This window comes from Lissotriton helveticus, chromosome 2_1, assembly GCF_964261635.1.
Source record: "Lissotriton helveticus chromosome 2_1, aLisHel1.1, whole genome shotgun sequence".
NCBI lineage: Eukaryota > Metazoa > Chordata > Amphibia > Caudata > Salamandridae > Lissotriton > Lissotriton helveticus.
The window spans coordinates 1,350,907,192-1,350,929,075 of NC_136059.1; the positions used below are offsets into that span (position 1 = coordinate 1,350,907,192).

Sequence of the window (21,884 nt, forward strand, 5' to 3'; positions counted from 1 at the left end):
CACATGACTCCCACGTCCTGCGGAGCTGCACTGTGCCCCGATTGATGACGAATATGCATCCGGAACGTGGCTGGCTTGTTGGTGAGTTGTAAGTGTCAAACACTGTGTTGTATGTGTGCCCTGCTCACCCCCACCACAGTGGTAATGTTGGATGTGCCTGTCCACCTCTCCCATAGGTGACTCTGCGTATCCAAACCGGCCATGGTTGTTGAGCCCAGTACGGAATCCCACTACCCCCGGCGAACAGAGATAAAATTTGGCACATGGCAAGACACGTCGGGTGGTGGAGCGCACATTCGGGCTGCTGAAGTCAAGGTTCCGCTGCCTGGACAAGACCGGAGGGGCCCTGCCTTACTCACCCGTAAAGGTCTGCAAAATCGTGGTCGCCTGCTGCATGCTCCACAACCTGGCCCTGTGCAAGGGGATCCCCCTGATCCTGGACCCTGCAGACCAACAAGTGGCTCCGCATGCTATCCTGCCTGTGTCCGGTGATGATGATAGTGGAGAGGAGGAAGGTGTGGACCAGAGACGTCAGCTCATTGAGCGCTACTTCCCTTGAAGGTGGGTGTCAACGTACGGTGTTGACATGGTATGCGGGAGGGGTGGTGGTGGTGATGTCTGGATGTGTGTTGTGACTGCTGCCTGTGGTTGGCTCTGTGCTGCTTGCAAATGTGTGTGGGACATGGTAGTCATGCACGGCACACAAATGGGTATGTTGTGACTGGTGAAAATTGTGGAGTGGATAGATAGCCCAGCTGTGAAATGTGGTGTGGTGTGAAGGCTGTGATGCAGTTTCCTGACATGTGTATGTTGTGCTCTTGTTCTCCCTAGGTCGCTTCATTTTCAACATGAGTACAGACAAGCATTGCTCCTTGGACATGGTAACGTTTACATCATTGTACACCCTGTGACTTAAACTTGGAGTACACACAGACATGAGTGTTTGAAGGGTGTTTATTTACAATGGTGGCAGTGTTGGTGGAGTGCATATTTACAAGATGGGTGGGTGGGGATCATCAAGTTGAAAGTCATGGTGGATGAGAACATCGTGTAGAACCCACATTGTCGTGGAAACCCAGTACAACTCATAAAAGCGATGGCCTGGCGATGTGGGGGAGGATAGTCAGCAGAGTGAATCGCAGGCTCAGGGCATGGTGAAGTCAGCGCTGGCTCCTCGTCTGGTAGCTGGCTGGTGCTTTGCCACTGGTTTCAGCTGGCTATTTCCTCGGGCGTCCCCTCTGTATTTTGGCCGGAGGGGGGACTGCTGTGGGGGCAGCTTGCTCGGGGGCCACATCCCTCTCTGTGGCCTCAGGGGATGTTTGTGTAATGACATCCTGCTGGCCACTTGGGGTAGGGGGAGGTGGTATATGGGTTGCAGGCTGCTCCCTCTGAGACGCTGCTTGCTGACCCATGATGTCCACCAGTTGTGCCAGCCTGTTATCGATGGACCGCAACAGCTGTCGGTACTCCAGTGTGTCTTCGCGTGCCTGTGCCTGTGCACGCTCATAAACGTCCACAACCCTGTTGATGGCATCCAGGGCCTCGGCACCACAATTGGGTGGATGTTGCTGGCCACCTGCCCTCCTGTCCGGAACCTGTTGCCTCACCTGGGTCCTAGACCAGAGACTCTCCCTGCTCTCCTGGGATGTGGTGGGTGTTTCATTGTCCAATGAGTCTGGGAGGGTGGGACAGGGTAGACTTGTTGCAGTGGTGGTGGTGGTGGTAGTGGCAGTAAAAGTCCCGACGGCAGGGCCACTGTTGCTGTTGTGGTCAAGGTGGTGGTGAGAGCAATGTCCTGGGACCGTGAAGGCACTGGCGACACTGGTGTATTGGCAACATCCACGGCATCCGAGGCATCGAGGTCATCAGCTCCAGAGAGTCCATGGTCTGAGGGAGTGCCTGGTGTTGCCGGTTGCTGACATTTCCTGCCAGTTCACGATCACCTGTTGTACAAAGGATAGAGAGTCATTGATGTGTACTGCACAGGTTGGTTGTTGTGACAATTGGGATGTCATGTCATGCAGCACAAGATTGACGAAATCATCACATTGTTGTGGTACACAGTACTGGGCATCATGACGGGTTTGGGTGGCATACGCCACTTGGCTAGGTGTCATACTTTGCTGGCCCCTCACCCAGGTACACCCCTCCCTGTGAAGATGGCTACCTACCTGTTACTTTGGTGAGAGAGGTTGCATTGCTAGCACATGGTGGGGGACTCCATCTTGCTGGGCTGTGGGTGAAGAGGGTCTGTTGGGAGTTGTAGTGCTGGCCCCTCACCCAGGTACACCCCTCCCTGTGAAGATGGCTACCTACCTGTTACTTTGGTGAGAGGGGTTGCATTGCTAGCACATGGTGGGGGACTCCATCTTGCTGGGCTGTGGGTGAAGGGGGCCTGTTGGGAGTTGTAGTGCTGGCCCCTCAACCAGGTACACCCCTCCCTGTTAAGATGGCTAACTACCTGTTACTTTGGTGAGGCTAGCACATGGAGGGGGACTTCATCTTGCTGGGCTGTGGGTGAAGGGGACCTGTTGGGAGTTGTAGTGCTGGCCCCTCACCCAGGTACACCCCTCCCTGTGAAGATGGCTACCTACCTGTTACTTTGGTGAGAGGGGTTGCACTGCTAGCACATGGTGGGGACTCCATCTTGCTGGGCTTTGGGTGAAGGGGACCTGTTGGGAGTTGTAGTGCTGCCCACTCAACCAAGTACACCCCTCCCTGTGAAGATGGCTACCTACCTGTTACTTTGGTGAGGCTAGCACATGGTGGGGAACTCCATCTTACTGGGCTGTGGGTGAAGGGGGCCTGTTGGGAGTTGTAGTGCTGGCCCCTCACCCAGGTACACCCCTCCATGTGAAGATGGCTACCTACCTGTTACTTTGGTGAGAGGGGTTGCATTGCTAGCACATGGTGGGGGACAACATCTTGCTGGGCTGTGGGTGAAGGGGGCCTATTGGGAGTTGTAGTGCTGGCCCCTCACCCAGGTACACCCCTCCCTGTGGAGATGGCTACCTACTTGTTACTTTGGTGAGAGGGGTTGCATTGCTAGCACATGGTGAGGGACTCCATCTTGCTGGGCTGTGGGTGAAGGGGGCCTGTTGGGAGTTGTAGTGCTGCCGACTCAACCAAGTATACCCCTCCCTGTGAAGATGGCTACCTATCTGTTACTTTGGTGAGGCTAGCACATGGTGGCGGACTCCATCTTGCTGGGCTGTGGGTGAAGGGGGCCTGTTGGGAGATGTAGTGCTGGCCCCTCACCCAGGTACACCCCTCCATGTGAAGATGGCTACCTACCTGTTACTTTGGTGAGAGGGGTTGCATTGCTAGCACATGGTGGGGGACTCCATCTTGCTGGGCTGTGGGTGAAGGAGGCCTGTTGGGAGTTGTAGTGCTGGCCCCTCACCCAGGTACACCCCTCCCTGTGAAGATGGCTACCTACCTGTTGCTTTGGTGAGAGGGGTTGCATTGCTAGCACATGGTGGGGGACTCCATCTTGCTGGGCTGTGGGTGAAGGGGGCCTGTTGGGAGTTGTAGTGCTGCCCACTCAACCAAGTACATCCCTCACTGTGAAGATGGCTACCTACCTGTTACTTTGGTGAGAGGGGTTGCAAAGTTGATAAAGTACCCAGACGCCGCCCGGTCTATCTTGGGTAGCTCAGCAGGCTGGTTCAAATTAGATGAAGACTTGATCTGTGGTACATTGATGTAGACCTTGTTCTTCTCAGGATTCCGAATTAAAATCGGTGTTTCTGTACTTGTAGACTGCACAGTAGTCATTTTTTAAACAGGTCAAAGGCATACCTCATTGTCCTATCACTGGCAAAGATCTGTTTATTCATTTCTGGCAACGTCTTCCCATTAATGCTGTTGGGCATGTTCTTGATATACATTCACAACAATGGTCAGTAGTCAAGAGTTAATTCTACATAACCAAACAAGCCACTGAACCCCTTATTAGTTGCAGCACAACAGGGCACTTCAAACTGGTTTAGTTTGCATTGAGCATACAAGCGTACAAACTTGTTGCGGTGCTCAAGATATTTAGCATTCTACTCACTGGAACAGGGTACTTGAAAGAAAAAAGGGGCTTATTATGAGTTTGGCAGTCCATAGGACCACCGAATCCGTGGTGGTGGTCCGACCACCACCACACTGCTGGCCCACTGCTGGCCCACCAGCAGTAGTATTAGGATTGCAGTGGTCGGACGGCCATGAGACCGCTGGGATCAAGGATCCTGCTGGGCCGGCAGTCTGCAACTGCCAAGCATATTATGAATTGCATGTTTGTAGCCCTTTCAAAGGTGGTATTTTCACCATAAAGAAAGGCAACCTGACGGATTTTGGCTGGGGGTGTAAGCGGGGAGGGCACATGTGGTGCTCCCTGTATTTGCACCACCACTTTCTAAACAACTGTGCAGGAAGGAGCGGTCAGCTGTCTGACTGAGGTATTCTGTATTGCAGGCTCTTCTGTGAGCCTTGCAGACCGACACAACACTGCCAGCCAGACCACGATATAATTCCTGATCAGGCGGGTGGTCGCACCACAGGTTTGGTGGTCCTACAGTGGATGGTGAAGGACTGCCGCTGCTGCACCACCACCAAACACGTAATCAGGCCCAAGGTTCCTTCCATACACATCAATGACGCCATCCAGTCAATGGCACTGAGGTATTGACCCATGTCATTCACTTCTGCAAAAAGATGCAAGAGGAATTGGAAGGTTTGGAAGAGGAAGACATTTTTTTTTATATCATAAACTCACCGTCCCTGAATTCCTGGTTGTGATAGCCAAAACAAAAAAAGAAAAATTGGCGCAGGTTAAATCAGCATAATTTTGACCCTACCAAACTAGCAATCAAGTGTGAGAGGAACATCAAATGGCATGTAGATGTCTTGGTGGCAAAAGTAAACAAATACAGCTGGTTCTACAAATCAGTACTTAATACTAGTTAGCATTAGCTGAAATTTAATCAACACTCTAGGTATATCACAACTTTCTCTACCCATGTCAGGTTGATGCACTTCAAGCATTTACAGTCTGGAATCTCCAGAGAGGGGAAATAATTGCATAATTGCATTTGTGAATTTCTCTCGGGACTAAATAGTATAATCTGTGCCAGTGTTGATATCCTAGGACATGCCACATCCCTAAAAGAGCTCTATGATCACCTATGTGTCATGCTGAGGAGACTACTAGACAAGACCTCACCTTGCACAAACAGAAGTATGAATTCCACAGCACTGACATCAAGAGCTTCAGATACCACTTATCTACCAATTACGTGAACAGTGACCCCAAGACATATGCTGGTATTCAAGCCACAGTGACTCCTTAATCCATGTCAGAAATAGGTAGCATCCTATTGATTTTCCCTTCCTTATCTCTTCATTCTCATCATCTTCATCTTCATTTTCATTTTTGTCCTTTCTTTATTCCTCTTTTTTCTGTCCTCTTTATTTTTTCGCTCTCTTTTCTACTATCTCTTCTTTTATTCTTTCTTCTTGTTGTACATTTTTTCTTTTCAATTTTGAACAAGCATATCGTTGCTTCATACTTTATTACTGAATTACCTTCCGGGTTACTACTTGGAATGTTAAGGGTTTAAATAACCCGATTAAAAGGCAACGAGTTTTAACCCATCTTGCCAGGCTTAAAACTGATGTCGCCCTTCTTCAAGAGTCTCATCTCTCAGATGCAGAAGCCTCAAAGCTTAAACGTTGTTGGGTGGGACATAGCTTTCATTCTCCTGCTGTGGGCAAGAAAAATGGTATGATTTTGTTTCATAAAAAGTTAAATGTTTCCATGGCTTCTCATGATTGTGATGCCAATGGTCGTTGGGTAATTGTTAATCTGCTTGTAGATAAAATTCCTATTGTTATTTTCAATGTTTATGCTCCTACTGGTATAGATAAATCATTTTGGCCTTCCACCGCTGACAAATTGACCACAATTAATGAAGATTATATTATATTGGGTGGTGATTGTAATCAAATCCATGACCCTATTCTTGACAGGAATTCCAAAGCAAAATTTTCCTCGTCTACGATGCACTCCCAGTTCACCAACGCCATTCACCATAATGTATTGGTTGATATCTGGAGACTATGTAATCCGGATCTTAGAGAATATAGTTTCTATTCCCCATCCCACCATTCACAATCCCGCATTGACTATATTTTCCTTAGCAAATCTCTCGCTCAGCATGCCATACAATCTGATATTGGCTCAATTTTAATTTCAGATCATGCTCCTGTCCTTGTAGATATTGATCTCATTCCCTTTTCCCCTCACTCTGGCAGATGGAGATTTAATATTTCCTTACTTCTCGACCCCTCTTTTTGTACACAATTTACTTATTTTGCTTCTGAATTCTTTTCTCTAAACCAAACTCCTGATATCCCATATGTGACGGTATGGGACTCTTTCAAAGCAGCTTCTATAGGTTTCATCATAAATTTTGTCTCACAAAAGAAAAAATGAATGGAAGCTAAATCTGCTCAATTTCTCACAAAAATTAAACAACTGGAACTTCTTTACAACTCCTCTAACTCAGAATCCTCCCTCAAAGACCTCATCGATGCTAAAATCTCATTCAATAAATTTACTACTGACGCCGCCTCCAATCTCTTATTAAAATGTAATTCACGTTATTACGGTGGTCAGAACAGAATCGGGAAATTGCTTGCCAACTACCTGAAGGTTCGGAAAGAACGTACTAAAATTGAATCTATCCGCTCTTCCTCCGGGGAGTCTCTTCAAAGACAAAGACATTCTAAGCGAATTTGTCAAATTTTATAAAACTCTTTACTTCCTGAAACCATCCCTTCCTCGGAAGATCTGCGTTCCTATTTTCATTCTATTCCTCCTCCACCTTCTACCCATATTAATTTTGAATCTTTAGAACATGATGTCTCTCTTACAGAAATTTCCCACGCTGCTACGAAGCTACGTCATGGTAAGGCCCCTGGTCCCGATGGCTTCACCATTGAACTCTACAATCACTTTGCTTCTCTTCTTCTACCAAAACTTTCACTTCTATTTCAATCTTTTCTTGACGCGGGTTTGTCTAGCGGCTCATTTCAACAAGCTTTAATTTGTTTGATCCCTAAAGAAGATAAAGACCACTCTTTATGTAAGAATTATCGGCCCATTTCCTTGGTAAACACCGATTACAAAATCTTGGCCAAGATTTTGCCTCTTAGAATGGATCCTTTCTTACCCGACTTAATCGGTCCTGAACAGTCCGGTTTCGTTAAAGGTCGCCTTTCTTCGGACAACTCACGTGTCTTTTTCGACATCCTTAGTAAGGCTTCTTCCCTAGATGTTCCTTTAGCTGCTATCTCTTTAGACGCTGAGAAAGCTTTTGACAGGATTGGTTGGGATTTCATGTTCCATGCTCTTAACTGGGCGGGATTTCCACCCAAATTTATATCTATTATTTCCTTACTTTATTCTGGCCCTCAGGCTTCAATTTTTGTTAATGGTACGATTTCAGATTATTTTGATCTCCAGCGGGGCGTTTGTCAAGGCTGTCCATTATCTCCTCTATTGTTTGTTATAGCCCTGGAACCTTTTCTCACCAAAATTCGTCAAGACAATTCTATTTCTGGTTTTCTATATGGCTCCCATCAAGTTAAACTTTCGGTTTACGCTGATGATATTCTTTTCTATTGTTCGGACCCTCTTTCTTCTCTTCCTGCTTTTCTTCATCAGGTTTCCTCTTTTTCCGCTGTATCTGGTTATCGTCTTAATGCCGACAAGTGTGAAATCTTGCCCCTTAATCCTCTCTGTCAAAAACATCTCTTTGACCAATCTGGTTTTTCGTGGCAACCATCCAAGATTAAATATTTAGGCATTTGGTTTGCCCCCCTCCTGTCTGACACTCTTAGAATAAACTTTGATTGTATTTCAAAGAAATTGGATGCTGCCATCACTTGTTGACACCCTCTCTTCTTGTCATGGTGGGGTGGAGAACCCGACCTTATGGGCCAGGCGGCGCAGGGCACGCCTAAGATCTCCGAGTTCACCTGCTTCGACCGACAGCGACACGAGACACTCCGTTAGGCGTAGAAAAGTAGTTTTATTAGCTGCAGCTAAGCACAGTTATCTAAGAAGTACCACACAGGTAGGTTCTCAAGAGACTGCCACTTCAATCCGTGGCGCACAGTCTATTATACAACACAAGTTTTCAATGACAACTCCCAATATACACAAAACTGACAAATAGGAATAGTTCGAAAACAAGCTATCGGATGTCTAAAACACACCCTCCTTTCAGACCCCGTGTGCTCTCCTCCCCTCAGGTTAATCAACACTAGTGCCCGTAATTCAATTTGCAGGTGGCAAAACATGTGTAGAATGCTTCAAAAGAAGGGCTATGTAACGAGAGAACACACGAAGAGAATAGTGAAGGCCAGTTAAATAAGATAAGGTAGAGAAGAATGGTGGGTCCCAAACAGTGGAGTAAGACATGGATTAATCAGTCTAGACATGGCTTTGCGAACTCGGCCAGACCCTGACATCAGTATCGCACACAAGGACAATAGTTGAAGAAAAACATGGAGCAGCTGAAAAGGCAGAAAGACCATTTTACCACGTTAGTCGTGCTGCCTGAGTGAGGCAACAATAAATGGCGACTAAACACAAAATGGTGGTTGTAGCGAAGCGGGGCCGAAAACTACGTAACCTCAGACCCTCCTTTTGCCATACTCAGGCAATGCACAAAGGAACTCATGTTAGTCTGAGTCGATATCAATGGTCATGAGATCATTGAGGTGTTGTTGCACCATCATCTTAATATGTTCTGTCTGCTGTGCTACTGGTTTGGAGACACAGATCGTGGCACAAAGTCCACAGATGGCTGGACCACACTGTAGACAAAGACAACAAGAAAAGACGAGTGCTAAAATCATTCCGAGGAAAGTTAGCACTTTCCATCCCCAAGTGGACAGTAGTCCCCAAAACCATCCCATCACAGACCAATCTCCAGTATCTTGGTGAATAGACTCAGAGATGACATGTAGCTTAGAGATGGCTTGGTATACTGTAGGGGCATTGTCAGGGATATAAATGCAACAACTGGATCCAATCAGTTTACAGACTCCTCCTTTATCTGCAAGGACTATGTCTAAAACCATTCTATTCTGTAAAGTCATAAGTCGATTCGCCTGAAGCTCAGCAGTCAAATTCTTTAATGCTCCAGAAGTCACATTGATGGTAGCATCAACCACATGGACCAACTGTCTGATATTTTTGCTATTAGACATCGGACCCCAAAAGGGAAGAAACCCTTTCAGAAAATCCCCTCCTTCTTGTCCTGCTGTATCTTCCGAATCTACAACTCCTCTAGCAACTCTCTTTATATGATAATCAGCAGGAGCAGTATATGTAGGAGGGAGGAGAAAAGCTATATAACACGTCCCCGAGAAGTATGGGGGAAGCCATGTATAAGCTTTGTCATGACAGATAAAATATGTACCTTGCGATGCCACCAATGGTGCGGGGGTAGAAGGAGTATAGACATAAGTATGGGAGCAATTGTTCCTCTCCTGCTTAGTTTTGGTATTCTGGCCAGTTATTTGCAAGCACAAACGACCTCTTTGGGGAAGTACCCAAATCGGTGTAGAACTCTGTTGCTTAAGCTTGTCGGTGAGGCTGAGAGTATAACGAGTTATATTCCACCCATCGTATGCTCTCTTCTCGTCTTTGGGAATCTTGATAATGTCAGCAATCTTTGCCATCGTTACAATACCCTTTATCAAAGAACTGTGACTGAAATCCACTCCACCATTATAGGATCCACCAGAAGGATATCGAAGTAAGTTCTGGTATGCATTGGAAAACATAGCCAGATAGGCCCAAGCAGAAACTTCGTATGAAAAGGGGAGGACTAGATACGGCATTCCTCTTTGTGTATTATGTGGTATGAGACCACAGACCCAACAATCAGTAACATTTACTATCAATTGATGCTGGTGTAACAGTTGAATGAACGAATTATTAAGATATTCCATTCTTCTCATTTGCTCGTGGTCTGGGAGTGAGTAAAATGTATGCGGAGTAACAGTAGTAGAGGGATTTAGAGGGGCAGAAGCGGGAACAGGTACCAACTGCAGAACGTGAATAAGCCATCCTATGCATACTAATAAACTACATAAACATACCAAAACACATAGTGCTACGCCACAACGACCAAATAATAATTTCTTATAATGAGCTCTCTTCATCGTTTTAATATCACTTCCTTTCCCTGTACTATCCATTACTCTAAAGGCGTTGCTCACGATAATCTTCCTTAATCACTTGGCTGTGATTGTTAGCCGTCCTATGACACTGCAAGTCCTGTTGACCTAGTCACTATTCAGGTCACAGCTCAAGACTCCTACCGTGACCCTGCAACTTGATGGATAAGGGAGAGAAAAAAAAAACGTTTCTTTATAAACAGAATTAAAGGAAACCAAAATTAATTGTCTTTAGGCAATCTCTTTCTCTGATTGTATCGTCTCTTTCCAGGCGTTGTTTGGTCCTCGAATAAATGTTCAGGATCTGTAGTGTTAAGTCTCAGATGCACAGGTACAGCTTCCTGTAAGACGTCATCGTCCTCCTTCTCTGATCTAGTCCAATCCAGGCGTGCACTGCTGAACGGTACGAAGCTGGGTACCTTCTCGCACTCACTATCGCCAATACCTTCTCGGACCCACTGGTCATAAGGTAAAGGCAATGGTACCCTTTTGCAATGTACGCCGTGGATCCAGTTTTTCTTTCCCAGGACCTTGACAGCTGTACGAGTTGTGAGTAACACTTGTCTCGGCGGCCCCCAGCGAGGTTCCAAGTTCTTTTTCCTCTGGAAGTTCTTCAGACACACCCAGTCCCCAGGCTGGATGGAGTGTCCGGGATCTGAGGAGGCCTCCGGTAAAGCGTTTTGGACCTGTTGACGAATAACATGCAACTTAGTGGTGAGATCATGCAAATAGTCAACCAACAGCGGGTATGGAATATCTGAGTACTTTTTGGGTCTGGGGACTCCCCAGACAGTAGCTGGGCGTCCGAACACAATCTCGTATGGGCTAAGCCCCAAACGAGAATGAACAGTCGTTCTAGTTAAAAGGAGTGCCAAAGGCAAGGCATCAGGCCAAGAAAGGCCCGTGCTGGGCTGAATCTTTGCTAACTTAAGTTTGAGAGTGCCATTATAGCACTCTACCAGACCTGCTGACTGAGGATGGTTTGCCGCATGGAATTTCTGTCTAATGCCTAGACCCACACACACCTTCTGCATAATTTGACCTACAAATTCACTTCCATTGTCACTCCAGACAATGCGCGGCAAACCAAATCTCGGGAAGAATTCTTTCAAAAGTACTTTTGCAGTGGACAAGGCAGTGTTGTCCTTTAGGGGGTAGGCCTCTATCCATCTGGAAAAGGCACAAACCACCACCAGGACGTACTTGAGATTATTAAAGCGTTCCATATGGATATAGTCTATTTGCAGTACCTCGAATGGGTACGTAGGGGGTGCAAAGTGACCTGCTGGAGTTGGTGTTCCCTTTCCTGGATTGTGCATTAAACAAACAATGCAATGTTTCACCACATTGTCTGCACATTTAGGAATACCCTCATTCTGCCATACTGGAGCTAAAAGCTTGCATATACCCCTTGCATTAATATGGGCTGGTCCATGGGCCATAGTAACTACAGGCAGTACATACGCATCTGGTAGCAACCATCGTTGATGTTCTGATAATTCCGTCCAACATCCCATACTATCCAACATTCCCGTACTCTCTCTCCACGTACTTAACTCTTTCTCGGTGGCCTCCTTCTGAATCGCTTTCACGCTTTCCACTGTGTCTTCACACATACCAGCTTCTGCGACCCATCTAGCAGGGCCCGCAACATACATGCGACTGTCAACATTCCTCGCTGTCTCCTTCGCTATTTCGTCTGCAAATCCATTTCCTTGACCTACGTCATCAATAATCTTTTTATGCGCACTGCACTTCACAATCGCTATTTGAGTAGGCAGAGCAAGTGACTCAAGAAGGTCAGTTACCAACTGACCATGCTGTATCTTGGTGCCGTGGGAGGTAAAGAATCCTCTTTCCCTCCACAAACGACCAAAACTATGGGCAACGCCAAATGCATACTGACTGTCAGTATAGACAGTCACTCTTTTCCCTTTCGCCAACACACATGCTCTTGTCAACGCAATCAATTCTGCAGCTTGTGCTGAATTATGTGAAATGCGTGCAGTTTCTACCACGGTGTACAAAGTCGTTACTGCATAAGCAGCTGTAGTTTCGCCATTAGGAAGTTTGAAACAAGACCCATCTACCCATAGGATCCCATCCGGATCCACAAGTGGTGTATCCTTCAGATCTATTCGACCCTTCGTTTCTTCTTCAGTGCGAAGAAAACAATCATGCTGATCTTGTACATGGTTCGCATCCAAAATAGGCAACAATGTTGCTGGATTCAGAACATTACATCTTTTTATGTGTATATGGCTAGCTAGAAGTGTCAACTCATATCCAGACAAGCGAGCACTCGTTAAGTGCTGAGTTTTCGTCCTGTTAAGAAGAGTATCTACTGCATGTGGCACCATAACATTAAGAGTATGATCTGGCACTAGTCCAGCGGATTGACAAATAGAAATTGCCGCTGCTGCTGTTGCTCTGAGGACACTAGGTAATGCCTTAGCTACTGGATCTAATGTTGCAGAAAAATAGGCACACGGCCTTTGTTTGTCGCCGAATTGTTGCGTCAGTACTGATAATGCGCAACCTTCCCTTTCATGAACATAGAGGTGAAAGGTTTACTGTAATTTGGAGTACCCAACACAGGAGCAGAACACAAGGCAGTACGTAAATCTGAAAAACTCTTTTGACATTCATCAGTCCAAGGCAGAGGGTGGGGCGTATCTTTAAGTGTAAGTGCCAACAGAGGTTTAGCAAGTAAGGAAAAATTTGGAATCCACTGTCTACAGTAAGAGGTAATGCCTAAGAAAGCACGCACTTCTCTTTGTGTGGATGGCACAGGCATCCGTGCAATTGCATGAATACGTTCTGGAGTCAATTGCCTTCCCTCCTTCGACAAGAGATGACCTAAATAGGTGACTTCTTGTCGGCAATATTGTAACTTGGAAGATGATACTTTATGATGTAAATCAGACAAATGTCGTAAGAGCGACACAGTTGCATTTTTACAGACATTTTCCGAATCAGCAGCGATCAACAAATCATCCACATATTGGATAAGAGTAGCACCTGAGGGTAAAGAAAAGGTGTCAAGCTGAGACTTTAGAGCTTGACTATATATGGAAGGACTTTCACAATAGCCCTGAGGTGCACACTTAAACCGGAAGCTTCGGCCTCCGAGAGAGAAGCCAAAGAGATCCCTACTTTCTTCAGCAATAGGAATGCTAAAGAAAGCATTCTTAAGATCAATAACTGAAAACCAAACCGCTGAAGCAGGAATCATAGTAAGCAAAGCTGTTATATCTGGCACAACAGGAAACTGAGGGACAACAATTCTGTTGACCTCTCGAGATCAATTACAAAACGGTACACAGGTGGCTGAGAGGGATCAGTACGTTTAAGAATAGGCAAAACAGGGCTATTGCAAACATTCCCTCTAGTCTCTTCAACCACATCCTTCTGAACCAAATCATGAACAATGGCCAACAAAGCTCTCTCACCATCACTAGATATTTTATATTGAGGAACTTGTGGCATTTTAACATTGTCTTTAACAGTAATCACATATGGTGGAATTTGCAATAAGCCAACATCATTCGGACCCGTAGCCCAAAGTGTAGTAGGAAGTGAACGTAATTCAGGTGGTAGCTGTTCTTTAGATACATACATCGGGGAAGTCAATTTATCACTCAAGGTGAGGTGCACACCAGAGGGTGAACAATACAGTGTAGCATGTAGACGTTTCAATCAATCCAACCCCAATAAATTCTCTCTGCATCCTGTTGTTAAAAGGAGTGGAGCTTCCAAATCGTACGGACCAATGGAAATGGGCACAGGATAAGAAATAGGATTTGAAACTGGGGCGCCAGAGAATCCCACAGAAACATTTGTTAAGCCAGACAAAGGTGCCCCAGGGAGTTTAGAATGCATTATGGAACTTCTCATAGCACCAGTAACCAAAAGAAATGGTTCTGTAACACCTAATGTCATAATATTAACATAAGGACCTTCCTGATCTACTGGAACTGATACGACTCCCTTACTTTGCCTATGGCTGTCCTAGCTAGTATGAAAATCAACGTCCTCATTATCGAGACAATAGTCATCATTGTAATATTGTGCAGATTGAGAATTCTGCTGATCAAAGTAATTTGTAGAATCCTCAGGGGGAGAGGGACGTCGTTCCTGAATCGACGCACCACGACCCCTACCTCTGGACATGGATCGAGAATCACCACGACCCCGGGACGCTAATAGTCCACCATACCGCTGTAATAAAATTGGACAAGTATTCTTAAAATGACCATCTTCCTTACAGTAGGCACACTGCTTAGGGCCCAATGGAACTCGTGGAACTGAGGGTACTGGCTTCTGTAACAACCTCTGAAACTGCAAGGGCTGTGGAAATTGGTGTTGAGCAGAACGAGGGGGATAAGCCTGTTGCAGAAGAACCTTAGTTTTTAAATCTTTAGTCTTTTTCTCCGCTTTCTCCTTATCTTCCTTATCCCTATTCTCATAATATTGAGCAGTAGCCAATATCTGAGCAGTGGAAGAAACAGCCCACGAACTCTCCGATTGTTTTAATTTATGCGATAATTCTGGAAGTAAATTAAAAACAAATTTGTCTACGAATAATCGCTGTCCACCTTCAGTACTCATGTCTTGCCCACTATGGTCGATGAAAGTCTCCTCGAAACGAGTAAAGAAGTCGGAGACACTTTCATCCGTCTTTTGCTTACACGCCGCTAACTTATCCCAATTGACGCGCACCGCAGGCATCAGAGTTTTCATCAAATCTATTATTCTTCCAGGTAATTCCGTAATCAGGACATCCGGTTTGGCACCACCTACTTGTCCTGCATCCGCAGCTGTAATGGCAGCCCAATCACCACCTAAAGCTGCAGCATGATCCTGCCTACGAATCTTGGTCCATATTGCTTGTGGGACTACATTTCCCATAAGTAAGTCAACATCTGCCAAATTCATAATACAAGCGTCAACAGTTTGAGACAGCTCTTTATAATACCCAGCAGGATTCTTACGGGGGTCCGGTAAAGACTGTTTAAGTGCCAATACTTCTGACCTTTTCCAAGGGTCATGTACCCATATACGCTGAAAATGAGCAGGAACACCAGGAACATTACCTGCTGTGGAACCTCATCTCTCCATATTGGAGGAACTTCTCGCATAGGATATTGTGCCGTCTTACGACGAACCGCGCGATCAGGCTCAAGAAAGCTTTGAGAGAAAAAGGCGGATCGAAAAGTAACAAGCTTTTGAATAGCATGTTCTACAGCAGGACCCACGATAAGTCCCTTATCGAATTGATCCTGTATTTCGAATAAGTCCTGAGGAGGTGAATCTAGATCCACGTTTCCCCATTCTTTAATCAGAGTATTGCACATAACATTGAATACGTATCTCTGTGTGGGCACGTTCCATTGAAGGAAAGTATCCAAAATATCACATACATTATATTGTACACTACTCATAATCCAATTCCTAGCAAGAGAATCTAATGTAGTCCGTTCTTCCAAATCCGGAAACTGACTACGGGATTGTCTCCTAAACGACGCAGGAGAAAAGTAAAGAGGCCAAGAAAAAGCGACAAAAGACCTGAAACAGTATCGACTAAATGTTGTCGAGCTGTAGGGGAATCTGACACCAAAACAGGAGACAACGTATTTTGTAAAATAGACGAAGAATCTGTAGCAAAGGAAACGACAGATGGGGAAGGCTGAGGCACAGGAGATTGGGGTACAGATGTCGCTGGTAAAAGGGCGGAGGTGGAATCACAGGAATAGGCAATTGTGCAGGAACTAAAGCAGCTGGATTAACAGCAGGCTGCAACGGTGGTGCATTAGCACCTAACACATAAGGTGGAGGTAATGTCAACAAATGAGACATAAAAGAATCATCATCAGGAGTTTTACTCTTTGATACAGTAGGTAACACAGGATAGCATCTATCTATTGCCATATGATGTTGTCTTGCCGACACCTCAATCACCTGATCAGCTTCGTCATTTTTAAATTGCTCGGCAGCCTGTAAAATCGACATACTCTGCTCTTTCTTATCTTTCTTCATTTGTTTAATTTCTGTTTGGCTTCCTTACGCCATAGGCGAAAGAGTCAAACATTGCCGGCCGGGCTTTTCACTTGAATAGAATCGCTTCCAAATTATCTAATATATCGGGCTCAAAAGAACCATTTTGTGGCCACTGTAAAACACCATCTTTCTTAGTGTATCAGATCCATGTTTCATTAAAAACAATAGGACCCAGACCATGTTTCGAATACAGCTCGTAAGCAGGAGTCCCAACTGGAGGGATCGGACAAGAATCCTCCAGCCGGGAATCCCTAGAACAACCAAAACAACAAAATTTCTTAAACTTACTAAATACAAGCATTTCGGAACAAACTGGACTTCCTTACAAACGTCAAGGGATTTTCAGACAATAGAGTCACAGCACAAGCGTACTTACCCCTTGGTTTCGGTTAGCACGCTAATCGAATAACAAATACAAAAACAAAGAGAGTGGGCGCTACCCACAAATACTTAACTAAATGCTTTTCTCACGCCAACAGATGTCCGTCTAACGTCTCGCGATACCAATCATCACCAAAGGGCCAAGGCAGGGCGACAGTCAGGGTAGCAGTCGTCAGCAGCCGTCGGGAAGGAGTAGCCACGCCTCAAAAGACCTTCGGTCCACTTCGAAATGCAGGGGTCGCTCACGTGGTTCGCGAAATCCTCCGGAATTTTCTTGCGAAGCTCCTCACGACTCTCGGGCAAAACTACTACCGCTGAAGTCGCCCACACGTTGGGCCGCCAATTGGAGAACCCGACCTTATGGGCCAGGCGGCGCAGGGCACGCCTAAGATCTGCGAGTTCACCTGCCTCGACCGACAGAGACACGAGACACTCCGTTAGGCGTAAAAAAGTAGTTTTATTAGCTGCAGCTAAGCACAGTTATCTAAGAAGTACCACACAGGTAGGTTCTCAAGAGACTGCCACTTCAATCCGTGGCGCACAGTCTATTATACAACACAAGTTTTCAATGACAACTCCCAATATACACAAAACTGACAAATAGGAATAGTTCGAAAACAAGCTATCGGATGTCTAAAACACACCCTCCTTTCAGACCCCGTGTGCTCTCCTCCCCTCAGGTTAATCAACACTAGTGCCCGTAATTCAATTTGCAGGTGGCAAAACATGTGTAGAATGCTTCAAAAGAAGGGCTATGTAACGAGAGAACACACGAAGAGAATAGTGAAGGCCAGTTAAATAAGATAAGGTAGAGAAGAATGGTGGGTCCCAAACAGTGAAGTAAGACATGGATTAATCAGTCTAGACATGGCTTTGCAAACTCGGCCAGACCCTGACATCAGTATCGCACACAAAGACAATAGTTGAAGAAAAACATGGAGCAGCTGAAAAGGCAGAAAGACCATTTTACCGCGTTAGTCGTGCTGCCTGAGTGAGGCAACAATAAATGGCGACTAAACACAAAATGGTGGTTGTAGCGAAGCGGGCCGAAAACTACGTAACCTCAGGGGGCGACTCAATTCAATAAAAATGATGCTATCACCTCTTATACTTTATCTCATCTCTATGATTCCCATTCATATTCCTGATTACTATTTCAAAAAAATTGATTCCCATCTGCTCAAGTTCTTATGGAACGGCAAGCGTTCTCGTATTGCTCTTGCTTCTTTACGTAAGGATAAATCCCATGCTGGAGTTTGCTTCCCGGATTTCAGGGCCTACCATCGTGCTTTTTCCTTGAAACAAACATCTTGTTGGCTCTCCATCGATCTCCCTTTTTACCCTCCACTTTGGCTGCAAATTGAATCCTTTTTCACTTCTCCCTTTGATTTCCGCGAAATCCTGTCCTTTACGTCTACTTTGACTTGTTTCCGTAATCCCATTCTTTCTCACTCTAGTAAACTTCTTCTTCCTTTCCTATTATCTTCTTATCCTTATCTTTCTTCAACTCATCTTCAACCTATTTGGTATAATAAACTTCTCAAACTTCGTAATCGCTCCTTTTTCTGGAAAACTGGCACTCCTGTGTGTGACAAGTTGGCCTGGTATATGATGCTCACTAGTTCTAGTGATCACCTTGTACCATGCCAAGTAACCCTTATGATGATTGGTTGTAAGTCAACCTTAATAGACCAGCTATCCTAGTAGCCTGGACAAAGCAGTCTTAGGCTAAACTCTGTAAAGGCATGTGAAGCAAGCTGTTTTACCATACACAATCCCCTTGAATACCAAATGAAAGGACACCACACAGATATATATTGAAAATATATATAGATTTATTTCTACAAATATCCCCTATACTCTTTATGAGCACAGAAGCAAATGCGTTAAAACAAAACACAGTTTAAATATACAAAAGTTGCACAATATGGATGAGCCCTAGGGGCCACCTAAACCATATACTAAAATAGTGGTATAAGAACCACTATGGGGAAAGGAAAGAGGTCTAGGGCCTTGGGAATCTCTGGAGCTGTTCGGGACTAACAGTGATGAAGTCGGGAAAGGCCCACGGGACTCGGGTGCAGTGCTCAAAGTGCACGCATGCACCAATGCAAGTCAATGGTGCGTAAAAGTTACAAAGTTAGTGTTTTAGGAACCTTCCGATGGACCTAAAAGGATAAAACTTTAGACACAGGCACTAGAGGTGTATACCAGTGTGGGAACACCGGCGTTGCTGAGTTACCTCACCCACAGGAAGCGGGTGCACAGGTGCAAAGTAGTGTCGGGTTTCGTCACGCAGGTCGATGGTGCTTGGAGCTGAAGATGCTGCAGGCGGGTCGTCGAGGAGAGTTCCGGTGGATCCAAGGGTGGATCTGAAGAGGTGAAGACCTGAAAGCAGAGGGGACAATGTTCAAAGTCACTAGCCAGTGACTACCGAGGAACCAGGAAGGAACCAGGCAATGTCGGGTGCAAACAGGTGAAGAGGTGCAGCTTGTCTCCGCAGCCACGTGGACACGAAGAGGTCAAGGACGTCCAGGAGTCGATCACGAGCTGTCCCACGAAGGCTCTAGCTGATGGCAGTGTCGGCAACTTGATTGGAGCAAACAGGCCTTGGCTAATGCAAGCCACGCAGGAAGTGGAAAAAGCTTAACACTCGGACCAGCAAGGTCAGAGCGGGTGCTCCTTTTCAGAGGAGCAAGGGCCAGTCTGGAGCAACCAGACCAGTGGTGCAAGTCGTAGTTTTCGTCGTCAAGATGGCCACTAGCCGCGTGGCAAGTGACCGGGATGGCGCGTCGAGTGGGAAAGTGCAAAAGGGCCCCACGCAGATCGTGGAGATGCTGGGAGGCTGATCTTCGGTGCAAATGCTGCTCGGTGTTGGGGCTTCTCAACCCCAAAAGCACAGCATCGAGGGTGCCTCAGGTGCTGCGCAGTCAGCTTTTCGAGGGTCTTCCGAGATGTCCGGTCCCACGTCTCTCGGTGCCTCCACGGGTCTCTTCTTTGCAGGGACTGTGGATCGGGCTCTGAGATGTCTGGGAGTCTGGGTCTCGTCGGGCTCTGGGCTCGGGCTCCGGCTGGAGGCGGCGGCAAAGCAGACGTCGAGTTGCTGGTTGGTGCCTGTATTCACAGGGTGGTCACTCCTTGGCCACGAGGGAGATTCTCTTCAGTCTTCTGTGCAGCAGAATGTCGAAGTCCAGTCTTCTTCTTAGTTTCAAGTCGAGTTCAGGATGATCTGAATTCTTGGGACACAGCTCCTACTCTTATTCCAAATCTAGGGACCGGATTACCTGCTAGGTCCCTCCTCTGGGTGGGACCAGGAAGGGGGGCGGTTACACCCCTTTTCCTTTGTCCAGCTTCGCGCCAGAACTGGGGCTGGAGAGCCCCAGCACTGGTTTGAACTGGCATATGCACAGGGACACCTTGTGTGCCCCAGGCATGTCTGATTCTATTCAGCCCTGTCCTATCCAATACACAAAATCCTGTCTGGGGTGGTGCTAGCACCTCCCAAGGCATAAAACCCTTTGTCCAAGCCGCCCTCGCTGGAAGGACTCCCAGCAGCAGGAGGTCAGACTTGTGTCTGTGGTGGCAGCATCCATTTTGTGATGCTGAGGCTCATGTTTAACTTTACCCGGGTTTCAGGTTATGTACATGTCGTGTCCCTCTAGAAGGGTGGAATGCTACCCCCGTCGCCAGAACTGGCGAGGGGGTAGTATTCCAATTCGTATGACACCTTACTCGACATGTTTTGATAAAGCCAAACCAAAGATAGCATTTAACCGCGAGGTTCATAATGCACTTAAGAGTAAATGGTATGGCAGTATCATAGAACAGCAAAGGAATTGGTTCCGAAAGCTTCAGACAGGCTCAGCTCATGCCAGAGCACCATCTCACATATTTCCAAGCACTCTGCCTCCAGGATTGATGAGGCCTTCCATAGGAGTGGCTGATAGGACATATGTGTCAATTTTGGGTTAGGTATAGGCATACTACACCTAAGTAAGGGGTGTTTACACCGACTTACCCCAGCTGAGTGATCAGCCAGTTGTGTCAAATATGGAGGCCAGGCCAGGGGTGGCACAATACGTGCTGCAGCCCCTGGTAGGCCTTGGAAGCACCTATGCCATGGGTACCTGGGGTACACTGTTACAGGGGCCAATAAGGTGAACCAGTTCCAATTTGGTAATGCACCTAATGTGCATTGGCATCAATTTAGAGAGAGAACAGCAGGCTGTGGGTCTGATTAGCAGGCCCACAGCCACATTAAGTCATAAACCAGTGAAGCAAAAAGCAAAAATGTGGGGTGACCATAGGATAGCAGACCCTACTCTCCTACACAACCCCCCCCCCAAATGCAGGGAGATTAGACTAACCTTGACCAGTTGTGTCTTCATGTTCTAAGTGGAAGTACCTGGAGAGACCATCTGCATTACCATGGTCAGTCCCTGGGCGGTGCTCCACTGTAAAGTCCATCCCCTGTAGGGAAATGGACCACCTGAGCAGTTTGGGGTTTTCACCCTTCATCTGATTAAGCCATAAGAGGGGCTTATGGTCGGTCTGAATCTTGAAGTGAGTGCCAAACAAGTATGGTCTCAACTTCTTCAGGGCCCACACCACAGCAAAGGCCTCCCTCTCAATGGCAGACCAACGTTTCTCTCTGGGGGTCAGCCTTCTGCTAATAAAAGCAATGGGCTGGTCTTGACCATCTACATTAAGTTGTGAAAGCACAGCTCCCACTCCCAACTCAGAAGCATCTGTTTGGACAATGAACTCTCTTGAGTAGTCAAGACTCTTCAGGATAGGTGCAGAGCACATGGCCTTCTTCAGGTCATCAAATGCCTTTTGACAGTTTACTGTCCACGGAACCTTTTGGGGCATCTTCTTGGATGTCAGATCATTAAGAGGAGTCATAATGGACCCATAGTTCTTAACAAACTTCCTGTAGTACCCAGTCAGGCCCAAGAAAGCTCTGACCTGAGTCTGGGTAGTTGGAGGGGACCAGTCCTTTATGGTCTGGATCTTACTCTCCAGTGGTTGAACTTGGCCTCCACCTACAAGGTGGCCCAAGTATACAACCTTACTCTGCCCTATCTGGCACTTGGTTGCCTTGATAGTGAGGCCTGCCTTTTGCAGAGCCTCTAGCACTTCCTTCAGGTGGACCAGGTGATCCCCCCAGGTGGAGCTAAATACAGCAATATCATCCAGAT

General features: G+C 46.4%; 1 long non-coding RNA gene across 1 annotated transcript in view; it reads right to left on the reverse strand.

Moving 5' to 3' along the window:
* Nucleotides 1–958: 958 nt before the first annotated feature.
* LOC144819749 (uncharacterized) overlaps nt 959–21,884 on the reverse strand; it is a 102,785-nt gene continuing 81,859 nt past the window's right edge. Inside the window, exon 3 of the long non-coding RNA XR_013607547.1 lies at nt 959–1,943. This is a non-coding gene — a long non-coding RNA (uncharacterized LOC144819749). The remainder of the gene's footprint in view (nt 1,944–21,884) is intronic.